The following is a 16556-nucleotide window of genomic DNA, read 5'->3' as shown; positions in this document are numbered from 1 at the left end:
CCAAAATAAATTCAATTTACATAACCAAACAATATAGCTAACCATAACATTACCAAGAAAATGTTACCTGCATATACAATAAATTATCAGCACACTTGGAGAGCAGAGCTTAGAAAAGTATCAAAAATTACCAGATGAGATTCTGTGATGATATATAGTTTTTAAACACGACATACTTGAAAAATAATGCTTTCCTGGATCCTATTAACATATTTTGGAACTTTCAATTTGAAGCTCTTTTTTTAATTAAGGGGGGAAACTACTGTATAAAGACCTTCTTGTAGAATTTAAACTCTGTCTGGAAGGGCAGTTTCTTCTTCTATCTTCACCGTGACCTTGACAGAAAGATAATGAAGTGAAGAGATAAGATCGGCAGTGCTTGCTGGGTCTCCGACGAACTCTATGTCCTTAGAATTACAAGTTAACTAAGGTGCAGTGGAGCAGCGGACCAACATTACTTCTAAGATGGACAGCACAGACACATGCCAGCCACCTCTTCATTTTTTTAGCAACTTTTTTATGTGTTATTTATTTATTTTGTTTCTGAAATGAACTGAATGTAGACTGTAAGAAAAAACACTCCAAATATAGACCTGGGGAAATAAAAATTTTACTTTGTTGACAGCCAATGTTACAACAAAGACATGCTGTTTCACGTCATATTCTCTTTTTTACCAGCATTTCTCTTTCTCTCGCTCTCATTCTCTCCGCCTGGGTGAATTTATTACTGCCTTGAGCAGACATCTCATGCTTGAGTGCGTATGTCTTGTACATATGACACAATCGTTTTCAACACTGCATCAAGACTGACAGTAGTTTAACCTCTGGTGTGAGAAATCTGTAGCTTGTGTGGGATTGTTTTAGCCTCTAATATGTTTAGAAACTGATTTAAAGTGGAGAATCTGTTTCTTGTTATTTATATTTATTATTGGGCGACACAGTGGCTCAGTAGGTAGCACTTTCACCTCACAGCAAGAGGGTCCCTGGTTCGAGTCCCAGCTGGAACAGTTGGCATTTCTGTGTGGAGCTTGCATGTCCTCCCCGTGTTCACGTGGGTTTGCTCTGGTTTCCCCAACAGTCCAAAGGCATGTGCTATAGGTAAATTGAATAAACTGAATATGTCTAGTTGGCAGTTCATTCCACTGTGGTGACCTCTGAAATAGAGACTAAGCTGTCGGAAAATGAATGAATGAATTATTATTATTACACATACTTAGGGATGGGCATTATTATTATTAATACATTAATTTTCTTTTTGACTTAGTCCTTTTATTAATCTAGGGTCGCCACAGTGGTATGAACCGCCAACTTATCCAGCACTTATCCATGTTCTATGCAGCAGATGCCTTTCCAGCTACAGCCCATCACTGGGAAACATCCATACACACTCATTCACACACATACACTACGGACAATTAAGCCTACCCAATTCACCTATACCACACGTCTTTGGACTGTGGGGGTAACCGGAGATACCCATGTGAACATAGGAAGAACATTCAAACTTCACACGAAAGGCTCGAACTTGCAACCTTCTTGCTGTGAGGTGATACCCACTGCACCACTGTGATGCCCCCTTTATTATTATTTTTATTATTTTTATTATTATTTTTTAACGCTTCAACACTAGTCAGACACTGTTAAGAGCACCACATAATAGTAAAAAAAAAGATTTGACAGTGAATGTTCTGACTACAACACACATAGAGTAGAAAGCAAGCTGAAAAATGAAGAAGCACTCATTGGACAAATGGCAATAAAAGCCCGTTTCCACTGAGTACAGTTTGGTTCGATGCGCCTTTATGGCCGTTTCCACTGTCAAAAGGTACCTAAAAGTAAACTGTATCGTACCCTTTTTTGGTTACCCTCTGCAAAAGGGTATTTAGCACAACAAAAGTGTTCCAAAAGGTGGAGCTAGATGTGCAGCTGAAAACTATTGGTTTACAGAGATACGTCACTCGCTTGTGCAACAAGCCAGGAGAATGAAAACAAAAGAAGCACCATTTTTAATTACACAGCTGAGACTTTACACCTTAAAAATATATACATATAATAACGAGTTCAAACAAACCTTGTTGTCATCTTGAGGAACAGCCATAAAGCCAAGAAAAAGAGCAGAATCTACCTTGTAGAATCTGTAGAACCTTTAGAATCTACCCTAAGCATTAGCATGAGCATGTATTTGAAATAATGAACTTTTTGAGCTGATGATCATAACATGCACGTGATTATTAAAGGTGCAGTAGGTGATCTGCCAAAATGCTAACCGGTTAGCATACTGGCTGTTTCTCAATTCCAAGAACGCAGAGAATGGACTTGTGTTCTTCTGGAGAACGGTCTTGCCAGGTGTCCTCGGAAGAACGAACTCAGGAGACCGCGAGGGCATAGAACGCGTCCTTTGAGAATTGAGATGCTGCGTTCTTCCTAATGGTCACGTGACCTTCACGTCTTTTAAATGGTAAATTATTTAAACATTACAGCCTTCATACAACGATTTATTGTTTTTCCCCTTTTCAAAATATATACTTTGCATAAAAACATTATAAATATACTCTGCACAATATAAATAAAACAGATTTTAATACGAATGTCAGCAAACAAACACCCTTAATGTGTTTATTCCTTTATTAAGATGTTCATGGTAATGTTTACTTTCACCGTTTCATTTAGGGAAACTCCTGATGTAAATAATTGATATCTCTGAACTTTAATAATAAATTTAAATAAAATGCAGCGATTCCCACCTCCAGTCGCAATGACTTCTGGGACTTCCAGAGCGAGTTCGGTGCTCAAGTCTGCATCGTTGCATTCTCGATATCAAGATCACATCCGGGAAGTTTCACGCGTCCTCCGTGCTTGCGGTTTTGAGTATTGGAACTGAACTTGGGCAGCTGATGATGACGTTGCACGAGAACACAAGACCGCTGAAGAATGCATATTGAGAAACAGCCATTATCTTTGGGATGCAGGGTAGGGACTGTGTTTCAAAGCCACGCCTCCTGAAATCGTCAACGCATGTACCACGATGTGAAAGCAGACAACCCACTAGTTCATGTCATTTGCCAGTTAGAAATGTAGTTAGTCCTTGGCTTGTGGCGTGCAGGAATTTCACTAATTACTAAGCCATACTTACATTCTATTTCAGAGCAAACATTCAGAGTCCCATGGTAAACAGTATAGGCAGGCTGCCATTGTTCAAAAATTAATCAATGTAAATAAAAAGCAGCTTCAGCTCAGTAAAGCAGGCTAGGCAGAATAGCTCTATTTAATGATGTTTTGTTGTTAAACTATATCTACTTTGTTGATGCTGTAAAAGGACCCTTCGGAAACTGAAAATAGTCACATTAATCTATTGCCGGAAGATTTCAGTGGCTGAACAACACTTTAGTGCAAATAACCCATTCATAACAACACAATCTTTATCAGCTTTGCTTGATCAAAATACGTTAAAGAGCCCATATTATGGGTTTTTGAAAATCCCCCTCCATGTAGTGTGTAACACAGCTCTAAGTGAAGTGAAGTATCCAGCTTAGGCTTAAATCTGTTAGTGTACAGTGTTTAAAACTGTTGATTCATCTATAAAAGAGTCGACTCATAGTGCTTCAAACGAGTCGCCTTGATACCGACTCATTAGGTGTTTCGCCATGACATACGAATGAAACCAAGTTATTCACGTGCACGCGCAAACCCGGGAGATTTCAAACCTAAGGCCCCGCCCTCTGACATAGAAACCCAGACACACACACACACACAACCACAAACACACACAAAAATGCCGGTCGATTGAAGTCACACTGCAGATGGATATATTGAGTCTCTACCCAAAGATGAAACCTCAGCATTATAGCCAAGCAGTTGGAAACTACTGGAAACTACATGCTGCTGATTAGCTGTTGGACATTTCACTCTCTCACTGAAGGCAGTCGACCAATCGCAACAGACTGTCTATGGTCCAATCAGCGCAGATTAGCTTCGCGCTAAGGAGGGGTTTGGGAACAAATGAATCACTGGACGATTCATACAGGAGTTGCTGGGATAATTAAGTAAAATAAATGCAGATTTTAAGACCATGAAAGTGTTTTTTGACCTTGCATGCATATTAAACTGTTGTTGGAGACCCTTACAACCAAGACATGACCCTATTTCATGTATAATATGGGCTCTTTAAAAATAGAACATTACCTGTCTAACAGTAGTACTTCAGCTATGGTGTCATCCTTCCTTCAGTTTCAAAAATAACTCCAATATTGATGCAGGATTTTAAAAAGTTTCAATCCAGCATTTGACTTTACCGCGATTGTGTCTCGTGGGCACTTGTTGTGACGCTAATGGCGGATATGCATGAACAGAGATGTGCAGAGATGTCTCAAATCTACATTTGCTGACAGACAGTTTGGACTACTTATCAGAATTATGGGAGATGCTGGTCTAACAATATTTAATTGGATGAACTTTTTTTTTGTTTTATGCCTCACCTAGAATATAAAATGACATACATATGAACACATTTAAATAATTTACTTTAATCATTAATATTGAACTGTGAAGAGACTTTCAACCAGCAACTTTCAGAAAAGGAGTAGCCAGAAAAAACAAAGGAGCAAATGATTCTTTCTGTCATCTGGATGTTGTTGTTGTTGTCGTCACGTTCATTTGTTTTGTTTTCTCTGAGCACATGGTGTTTTTTTGACAGCTCGCCATGAGCTCCGCTTTTTCTCTCCACCCACTTGTCATTCTACTCATTAGATCATTAGTTCAGTCACACCTGTCGGTAGTTTCTCTTCACTAGTTTCCCTATTTATTCCTCTCGTTCTCACTGTCCTGTACCTTATCGTTCGCGTGTCTTACCTTACGATCCTGTTTTCTTAGATCTTGTCCAGTCCAGTCCTGTCTCGTCCCGCTACTGTTTAGGCTCCAGTTCCAGTCTTAATTTGTGTTTTGGATTTCCTCCTTTTTTCCTTAGTCAGACCGTCCCTGCTGCAAAACAGCCGAGGATTCCTCACCTCTCTGCACTTCCTGCTCCAGTTCCTTTCTTCCGCCCACCAGCAATCTCAGCGACTCTCCAGGCGACTTTCACTCTACCTGCTCTCTCTCGTCCTTGCCGCTGGCACCGCACCATTAACCCCTTGCTGACTGCTGTGCACCTCCATGCTGGAACATTTTTGTATTGCTTTCACTTTCTTTTTGCATTGACTTTATTTACTGACGGCGTAGGTTGCCATGCGCCTCCTGTTGGGACAGTTAGTACTGCATTTAGTTTTCTTTTTCTTTAACACTATTTACTGATGCATTAGACTGCCGTCTGCCCTCTACAGGCCATCCTTGGTTTTTTATATTCTTTTATTTTTGCCAGGATTTTTTTTATCCCTTTGTGGGTTCTCCAGCTCTCTCTGCTGGAGTTTTTTTGTTATTGCTCAGTCAGCAAGATTAATAATATTATCTTTTGACCTGCAACTGAATCCTCTCACTTTCTTCCCTGACAGAACGATAAGGACAGAATGGATTTAACAGGTTCGGACCAGGTGCGAACTGCGCTTGCCCAGCAGGATGCACTCTTGGGTCAACATGCCACCCAGCTAACCACTACCTCCAGAGAGGTGGAGATGCTCTCTGCCCAGGTGGTTGAGCTCAATGCACGGATTGATTCGCTCCAGCATGACACTGCAGGATCCAGACAGTTTGCTTCACCTCTCACCACACACCAACACGATCCAGAGCCCCATGCCAACAATCCACCACCCTATGATGGAGACCCCAGCTATTGTTAAGCCTTTTTATCGCAGTGTGCATTAGTTTTTCCCCTGCAACCACGCCGTTATGCCACAGAGGCCTCCAGGGTGGCATATGTCCTGACCCTGCTCACCGGGAGAGCATGCGAGTGGGGCACTGCAGTCTGGGATGCCAGGGCACCTTTCTGCCACTTCTTTGATGACTTTAAAGAAGAGATGATTAAGCTTTTTGACCGGTCTGCACAGGGAGATGAGGCGGCTGTCCAGTTGGCACGACTGACCCAGGAGGGTCGCTCCATCACCGACTATTCCATTGAGTTCAATACATTAGCTGCCACCTGTGACTGGAGGGAAGGAGATCCAAGATAAGATTCTCATGAGTTCTACGTGTCGAGGGGCACCTTCGTCTCCCATTTCTGTCTGGTCGTTAGCGGGTCAGCTCATCTCTAGCATTACCTACATCACCCCTCGTGTAAGTCTTGTCATTTCCGACAATCACCGAAAAGAAAGGGAGGGTATATCATGTATATATATATATATATATATATATATATATATATATATATATATATATATATATATATATATATATATATATAGGTATATTCTGGAATCACTTAGTACTGGTTTCATCTGTACCTCGTCATCACCTGCGGGTGCGGGGTTCTTCTTTGTAAAGAAGAAGGATGGCTCCCTGCGTCCACGTATGGACTACAGAGAACTGAACGACATCACAATTAAAAACAGGTACCCCTTACCTATTATGTCATCTGCTTTTGAGTTGTTGCAGGGAGCCCTGGTCTTTACCAAATTAGACCTCCACAACGCTTACCACTTGGTGCGCATCCGTGAGGGAGATGAGTAGAAGACAGCCTTTAATTCCCCTACAGACACTTTGAATATCTTGTCTTACCTTTTGGTCTGACCAATGCCCCAGCTGAGAGACATAGTAAACAAGTTTGTCTTTGTGTACCTGGATGATATTCTCATTTTCTCATCCTCTTTACAGGCACACACTCATCATGTGCATCAGGTCCTCCAACGACTACTAGAGAACCAACTCTTTGTTAAGGCAGAGAAGTGCTAGTTCCACACTAGGTCGGTTACATTTCTGGGGTATGTCATCTCGGCAGTAGGAATAAAACCTGATCCTGCCAAGGTAAGGGCCATTGCCAAGTGGCCAGTCCCCAAAACGCTCTGCAGCGTTTCCTGGGTTTTGCGAATTTCTATAGGCGCTTCATCAGGAACTTTAGTCAGATTGCTGCACCCTTAACGGCTCTCACCTCCACTAAGGTATTGTTCAGGTGGAATACACAGGCGCAGGAAGCCTTTGATGCCCTTAAGTCCCATTTCATCTCTGCTCCTGTCCTTTCTATTCCAGATACTGAACAACAATTCATTGTTGAGGTAGATGCCTCTGATGTTGGGGTAGGCACGGTCCTATCTCAGCGGTCCTCCAAGGATGGGAAGGTTCATCCTTGTGCCTTCTTCTCTCATCGCCTGAGCCCAGCATAATGTAATTTTGATATTGGTAATTGGGAGCTGTTCACAGCCAGGCTGGCTTTGGGTGAGTGGCGTCACAGGCTGGACAGAGCAGCGCAGCCCTTCCAGGTCTGGATCATAAGAACCTGGAGTATATCTGTTCGGCCAAGAGGCTGAGCTCATGTCAGGCCCGCTGGGCACTCTTCTTTGGCCGATTCGATTTCCGTCTCTCGTACTGGCCAGGGTCCAAAAATACTTAACCCGATGCCCTCTCTCGGCTGTTCAAGGTCCCCAGTGGGGAGTCCCCAATTGGACCCATCCTCCCTGAGGGAGGGAGCAGCAGGTAATAAAGGCTGGTTGAGGGATTGAGGTGCCAGAAGGGTGTCCGGAGGGTCGGTTGTTTGTGCCGGCTGCGCTGTGTCCCAGGGTCCTTCGGTGGGGGCATGCATCCAGGTGGGTTTGTCATCCAGGAATTTGGAGGTCACTTGCTGCCACCAGCCAGTGATTTTGGTGGCCCTCTCTGAGGCCGGACGTCAGGTAGTTTGTGTTGGCTTGCTCAGTTTGTGTCCAGGACAAGACCTCTAACCGAGCTTCCGGTTGATGTAGCCTCTGATAGGGGACCACAGTTTGTTTTTTGGTTTTAAAGACAGTTCTGTTGACAGATCAAAGCCTCTACGAGTTTGTCTTCAGGTTTTAACCAGATCAGCTTCAACAAACAACACCTGGGCACACCTGACATTATCTTGAAATCAGTATAAATGCACAGACAATCTTAATTGACATTGTTTTAAATGTTGTAAATTTTTTGACATGCATTTGACAATATCTTGAAACTTTCAGTATTTTTAGATCAATGGATGAAATTCTTTGAGTTTTATTCTGTCTCTCCTCAGGCCACTGTGGCTGTACTGCACTGCTTCATACATATGGCCGCACACCTGCTCACCAGACTTGCATGTTTACAGACTTTGTCCAATTACCCAATATGCAGATACTAACTAATTAGTTTCCTAATCCTTTCATTAATAGTGGGCACACATTGCTGCCCCTGCAGATAAGTTTGTAATCCTTGAGCAGAATGGCCAATTTTTTTCACATTATAAATTAATCAAATGTGAGATTCATTGATCAGGTTACATAATGAAAGTGCGTTTTACAGCAATGAAGTTGAGAATAATTGTATAATTAAAGCAACAAGCCTCGAGAGGCCCTGCGTTTTGAAATTACTGTAATGAATGGATAATATATATATATATATATATATATATATATATATATATATATATATATATATATATATATAAAACTAATCTACTAAATAAATTAATAAATAAATAAACAAACAGCTCTGCAAAAGTTTCAAAGTGAGAACTCATCTACATGTTTTTTAAATTTCTTTTAAACTAGACTGCTTTTAAAGTTTTCTTATAGTGATGGTAGTTATATTATGGTGATGCTTAGCATTTATGCACCTTGGAAGTAAGACAACTTCAGTGTACATGATTAAGTTAGCCAAGGTGTTAACAGATATTGATTTTCTGAGATCTATGGCTGAGATTTATGCCAAATCCGGGCCAGAATGCTACCTGGGTGGGCTTCTCCACACCATAACTAAGTGAAGATGGACTCATCAGAGAACGATACATGATTCATATTGTCCACAGACCAAGACTTTTGCTGCTGGCACCATTAAAACCGACGTTTCACATTCGCACAAATGACCAAAGGTTTGGTTATAGCAGAACGGCCATGTATGTTGACCATGTGAAGCTCTAGACAAACTGTTTTGGTGGTAACATGACGCGGTGCACATTTAACTCAGTGACAGTGAGTTGGGCAGCTGTGTTTTTTTTTTTTTTTTTTTTTTGATATATTCCAGGTTAGCACCTGAGCACCCCTTTTAAAAAGCTTTTTCTTGCAACCACATTTACTCTTTTTGGATGTTGTCTATCCTTTTAAGTTGTATGCTGACATTACCCAGGAAATTGTGGCTCTTGGTCACAGATACACCAGCAAGATGTGTCAAACAGCACCAAACAGAGTTTCAGTTTCGTTGTCCAACCCCTGCACATGTGCATCACAGTTCCTGTCCTATTCTTATTAGGATCATCAAACACATACATGTTGACATTATTTAAAGGATGGTTTATCGTGTCTCACATTCACCACCAATATGTAGTGAACTAGCTCAAAGGGGAAATATGAATAATTAATCATAATTATTAAAAATAAATTGTAATATTTAGTTAAGCTGTATATTTTTCCCTGCTTTGCGTCAAGTATTTATTCGTTCAATGAATGTTAATTTCTAGATTATATGAAATAACCACTTAGTGTATATTTCCAACTTTTAGCAGCAAGTTCAGTATAGGATCGGTATATGGGTATGTTTTCTTAAAGTTGACACAACATTTCTTGGATCTTTTCATAACAAGAAAATGTGCATATAACCCTTTTTTGAAAATCAGCTTGGGATGAACTGGATTGATCATTTTTCTAGCAGAAAAAAAAAAACAAAAAAAAAAACTTTTTGGAAATCTTAGGAATGGCAGCACAGTTTAATCTAACACAAAACTTTGAATGAGACAGAATTCTTAAAGGGTCATGAAACACCAAAACACATTTTTTGAGCTGTTGACAGTCGAGAATTTGTGTCCAACACTGCTAAAAACACTATTAGGACACATATATCTCACTTAAAAAGTTAAAATTGGTAGTTTTTGCGTTATTTCGAGCAAATTCGTACTTCCGGTTTGAAACAAATTTTTGAAGCTGCGTCACGGCCATGAGATCATAGCGTGTATTCCAGCATGTAGACTGGGCGACTGTACCTGGGTGTACCGTATTACATCTCAGAGTGTGCTGCATTAATGCATGAGTAAGACTTGGTTCAAACCAATCAGCGCGCTCTATTGTGCAACTTCATTAATATTCATTAATATTACAGTGTAGACTAGGGATGGGAAGATTCATCGATATGTATCGATACGCGGTCATGCGCGTGCACGATGTGAGTGCATCGGTTGAGCAGCAGAGGACGAATGAAATTTTGGAAGCATATCGAGATGCATCGGTTTTTGCGAGATGCATCAATTTTTCCGATACATTTTATATTTTTAATATGGAATGTATTTTTTATTTATTAACAAGTGTTGTCAACCTGTTTTTGGCGCATAATTTAATCGACCTACATAAAGTAAGCCTTAGCAACGGATTTGCGGATGTGTACACTTACACTACAACTCAGTGTATCAGGTGTGCGGATGAAGCTAGTGGAGCGCCCTCAGAAAGCGCGAGAAGCAAAACAAACATTTTATTCCTCACTGAATTTTAAATCTAAAGTATGGCAAGCAACAATATGGATTTAAGGATGGACGACATGACAGGACAGATGCAATTTGCAAAATGTGCCGCACATTTGTAAAATACGCGGGCATTATGACTAATCTGAAATCTCACTTGAAGCGGCGCCACGGTGTTGTTGTGAAAGCATCTTCCAGTGTTCCTGCATCCCCAGCTTTCGCACTGCTTCAACCAGCTCCAAAAGTGGTGAGAAAAGCATTGCAAGTTTTTATTCCCGTGCGCAACAGTTTTGTGCGCTCTACGCCAATAACGAATGCTATTGCATTGTTCATCTGCAAAGATATTCAGCCTAGTGTCACGGAGAACGAAGGTTTTAAACACCTCCTCCTGTTAAATTTTATTTAATTATAATATTAATAATAATATTAATAATAATAATGATAAAAATAATGGGTGTCACTGTGTAGTTTGACCACCTCACAGCAAGAAGATTGCTGGTTTGTTATATTTTTATTAGCCTGTTGTTTACAGTGACAGTGATGTTTCAAAGCAGCATAACACTGCTAGTTCACAACCTTAAGTTTTGAATAATCAGTGGCAAAATATCTTTGTAAAACTTGTTTTCATAGTTGAAAAGTCAAATCACAATTCTTGTTGTGCAATGGTAAACCTTTATGTTGAAAGAGTGCAAATATATTTATTTTAATATATATTGCACTTATACATTCTGTTTATCTTGAAAATACTTAAATAATATGTGCTGTATGTTCTAAAATGGCCCTCTACTGTAAACTGACACTCTGGCTCTGAGAGAAAAGCCAGTTTGTAAAAAAGTCTTGGTTTTGCTTGGTTTATAAATAATCAAACTCATTCAATGGCACAGCATCCTCTTTCACATAATCTCATAAACTCGATCTAATTGGTTAGTGCTGAAATATCGCATCGTATCGTGATATGGGTGTGAATCGTATCGTGTTGCATCGCAATATGTCACAAATGTATCGCTAATATATCGGATCGTATTCTTTGTATCGAGATGCGTATCGGATCGGCATTGTAGCTTAGATGCCCAACCCTCGTGTAGACGGCGTCACGGCAGAGACGCCACATTGTGTTGGCAAAACAAGCGTGCAGTGTTGCTTTCCTAATTTGCTCAAGTGAAGTTTTATTTTCATTTTCTCTCTGTGAGAGCGCAGCTGGAATCACGCGTGGATTATAGTGTATGCGACGCGCGACAACAATACCTTACGTGTCTAGGAACGTTGTTTACCCGAGACCTTTTCTCTTCTGCAAATGGAGATCCGGATTCACTTCTGTTCTCCTCTAAATAAAGACGCAGTTCTAGTTGCTGTGGATTGTCCTGTCTCAACAGATTTGGTGAGCGACCAGTGCTCTTTGTTTTATTCAGTTTGTTCGTATCGAACTAACTATTGCACCGAGTGTAAACATGTTAGCACCACAACCAAACTAATACCGTCGTGTAGGATTTTCACCACATCTTGTGACCGCAATAACAGACACGGCTTTCTGACGCTACCTGCCAAGTGCATCTAAGTTACAGAGAAATCCAGAGTTTTTTTTTCTCTCATTCGCCGTGCGCTATTTGTAATAATATATAGGTTCTGTTCACTGATCCATCTCAGCCCCTAGTGTTAAAGACAGCACTGCTTTGCTTTTGTGTATAGAAAGCATGATGTCTTGAATTTTTGAACTGATGTTTTATATCGAGGTGTCAAAGTGGTACAGTGGGTAGCACGATCACCTCCCATCAAGAAGGTCACTGGTTTGAGTCCTGCTGGATCAGTTGGCATTTCTTTGTGGAGGTGCACATTCTCCCTGTGTTGGCGTGTGTTTCTTCTGGGTGCTCAGGTTTCCCCCACAATCCAAAGGCATGTGCTATAGGTAAATTGAATAAACTAAATTAGCTATAGTATGTGGGTAAATTAGTCTGTATGGATGTTTCCCATTGTTGGGTTGCGTTTTGAAGGGCATCCGCTGCATAAAACATATGCTGGATAAGTTGGCGGTTCATTCTGCTGTGGTGACCCCTGATTAATAAAGGGACTAAGCTGAAAAGTAAATGAATGAATAAATGAATGCATGAATGAATGTTTAATATTGCTATTTACAATTTCCCACAAATTTCTTGGTCCTATATGTTCATTCATATTAAAATAGTACATTCATGCCATTATGTTTTAAGTGGAATTCCTTTGTAAACAAAATATCAGATACAGCTTTTGTCTTTCCTTTACAAATAGCAATCTACAAAAAAACGTAAACTTTATGTTTCATGTTATGCTTACATTTACAATAAGCTGCATAACAAAAAAACTGCACAATCAGATAAAATGATTTCCATGTCTAATGCCCACACCACCCACCACCTTTTCTATGGGTTTGATAATCAATAAAGGAAATAGCAATTTCCGGTAAATTATAGCAGCTGCTATGTTTAACTTCTCAGCCCCAGCAACCAGAATTATCAGGTGAGAAAATCATGCATGGCTCATGGCTGGGTGACAGGAAAGAGGGGGGTGTGAAGAAAGAGGACAAAGAGACACTTAGAGAGAGTCATGCAGCATCTAAAGTTTAATGATGACTAACTGATTGGTTTCAGAAATCTACAATACAATGATTAGCATTTTACTATTTTTATAATAAGCAAAATTGGAATTTGCTAAACTGTTTATTGATGAGTCATGTAGTCTATGGATACTGCTTGGAAAATGTGGGTGTATGCCAAGCAGTAACCTCCTGCTCTCCATACTGAAGCAAATACAAAGTAACTGAAACTGCAATTCATTGCCTGCTGTAAGAAAACGCTTCCTGACTCACTTCTCCAAAACACTCTAAAGTGGCTCAATAATGTTTAGTTCTGGTAACTATTGAACTTCACTTACATGTTCATCAAACCTTTCTCTCACCAGTCTGTGTGTGTTGGTGCATTATCATCCTGATACATTGCATCACCTTGGGTATACAATGTTTGAACCATTGGGTGCACAAAGTCCTCCAAAATGGCTCAGTAGTCCTTGGAATTGATGTGACTAGGGAATACCTTGATATTGCAGCCCAAACCATCACTGAGGTGTAAATTTTAACCTTTTATTTTATTAATACATTATAAATATTCAGCAAAGCTCCATGCTGTTTTACGCCCAACACATTCATAAAATATAATTTGTAAATTGAATTTATTTGTGTGTCCAAGCTCGTAACGTCAAATTTTAAGTTATTATAGTGTTTCTGTAAAAGGTAAAACAATGTTGCATTTTTTCTTAACCCTTAAACTCAAATCATTCTCCCATATTTGCTTAAGTACGCTTAATTAAATTTATTTAATAAATGGGCTACCAGTTGACTACTGGCTTTAATGAATGACTACTGGTCGATTAAGAAAATCTTTAGTTGGGAACAGCCCTAAAATGTACACACTCTATGAAGAATCCAGTATTTATCAAATTAAACAATATTTTCGTAGCCAGGACTTAGTGCTTGTTTTGAATTAAAAGGGTTTATTATGTATAGGATTATTTAACTGTAAAAATCCAGAACATTGAACACTGAAGTGAAGACAGTTAAGATTTAATTATCAGATCTTAACAGATGCTGAAAGTTTAATATTTGGGAATAGGGTTTTATTGATAATCTTTCAAAGTGTTAAGAAATGTAGCCAATAGTAATAATCTTGTGCTTCAGGATACTCCAAAAAATAGATCAAAAGTGGAACAGTATTTCCAGGGTTATAATTATTCAAACAGGAAATGACCTGACCTTCACCAGAGCACCTGTCTTCAAAGAGCTGGTTCATAGGTTGTTCATGGATCACATGTTTATATAGGACTCTTGTGAATGTCAGCCTTTCAAAACAAAGGAACGAGAGTCATTTCAATCTTGAAACAATATGACAGTGAGAGAGAACATTTCCTATTTTGCCTGGCAGATGTTTGGGGGAAGCGTGACTTCAGTCAAACAGTTTCGCCTGGTTCATGAGCCACATGGCACCTTTTACACGTTATATTTATTAATAACTACTTGCTGTGCATTTTTGTGTTCAATGTGCAAATTGGTTTACTGGAAAGCATCTTAATATTACAGTGTCCTGTAAATGGAAATGTTTTCTTTAGAAAATAATTAACCTGAATAACTGCTTAGTTCTGAAAATAGATTATGAAGTTTACTTAAGAACAACTAAGCATTTAACCCTCCTGTCATGTTCACATCCCGCACTTTACTTAAGTGTTCCCGGTCAAAATTGACCGGTCTGTTTTAACTGCTCTTTAGCTGTGAACAATGACTCAAAGTTGTGGTTTGGGTCATTGTCGTGCTGGAAGATGAACCATCGCCCTAGTCTGAGGTCAAGGGCACTCTGAAGCAGGTTTACGTTTCGAATGTCTCTGTACATTGCTTTTTTTTCTCTGTACATTACAAATTTTACTGACTCTGATCTTTGAGTCTCATTCATCGAGATGAACAAATCTTTTTTCGAGTCATTTCGTTTATTCGGTTCAATTTGCGAAAATATTATTAAAATGTTACGAATTGCTTCCAAACACATCTACAACTAGCCCAAAAGTTTGATCACACGACAAATAAGTCATAAATAGAATACTATAGGAAGGAGAAAATAATAATTCAATGTTTACCTGCTCTTTTGTCTATGTAGGTATTTTTATCTCTTTGCTCAGCTCACCTCTTTGTCTTCAAATGTCAGTGGTTCGTTCACATTACACTGACAATCACATATAATCTTAACCAATGTACACAGTCTGAGTCGATAGGAGCCATGATAATTAGTTCACCTTTCAAGTCTTCTGGTTCTTGAGTCTTTCATTCATCACGTGCCAGAATGACTCAAACTCGAGGACTCAAGAGATGAACGGTTCAACTCTTTTTCCGGCTCTAAACGCATATGATTGGCCCGTGATGAACGAATGAAGCTGCAGTCACATTAGAGTTTGAGCCAAGGTTATTATAGTTAACGAAAACTAACGAAAAAACGAAAACTAAAATGTAAAATAATTTTCGTTAACTAAAATAAAAACAAAAACGAGAGTTTTTTAAAAACTAGAATTAACTGAAACTGTATTGTGTATACTTAAAACTAACTGAAACTAACTAAAATTATAGCAAAAACCTCCTTTGTTTTCATGTTTGCAAATGTATTTAATACATAATCTTACCGTAAGCCGTTTAGAAGTAAATGTATTCCGCGCTGCAGGTGTTTGTGTTTGACCCTTTCACCTCAGTGTCTCCTGCAGCGACATTGCCAGATCGAGCCGGCTCTCCTCCAATCATCCTCGCTGTTGCTCCCGCGACAAAAACAACTTGTGGATTTGACAGCAGCACGTTGACAGCAATAAATGAAGAGACTTAAAGTATTACTTTAACACGTGTGTGCCCAACAATGGGTTTTATTTCTGTATCGCGATCGCGAACGAATCATTTTAACCGGATCTTCTAAGTGAACCGGTCGAACTAGTTCACCAAATCGAACTACAGTAAATCATTTGAAACGATTCGCGTCTCCAGTAAGAACTTATCCACCAACTACTTACTTTATAACAAGCTTAATACCCCCTCTGACTCGAAATAATCCAATTATATACTCTTATTTAGTTATAAGAACAGCATCGTTACATTAAGAAGCGGTGAATCGTTAATACTGCGCATACGTGATTCAGTGAACCAAACAAAAACAGTACAGCCCTCAGCCTGCTGTGTGACTGAACTGAACCACTGAATTGAACTGGAACATATGCAGCGCTTAAATGAGAGGATCTAATGAAAAACGTACGTTTATTTCATAACAGACAATCGTAATGGAATTTAAATAAGTGAATCATGATTCAATTGGGTTGCAAAACTTTACTGTAAGACTTTTCTGATCATTTTATTTGACTGAAATTACTATTGCTGACTACATAATGTTGAGTCCTAACATCTGCGTTAAAAATCTGAACTTCTCATCACCAGGCCCGGATTAATAATTTAGAGGCCCCTGGGCACAATGTCTTGTAGGCCCCCTATAGCCGCACC

Source organism: Danio rerio, chromosome 18 (genome assembly GCF_052040795.2).
Source record: "Danio rerio strain M-AB ecotype USA chromosome 18, GRCz13ab, whole genome shotgun sequence".
NCBI lineage: Eukaryota > Metazoa > Chordata > Actinopteri > Cypriniformes > Danionidae > Danio > Danio rerio.
This window is presented reverse-complemented; position numbering follows the sequence as displayed.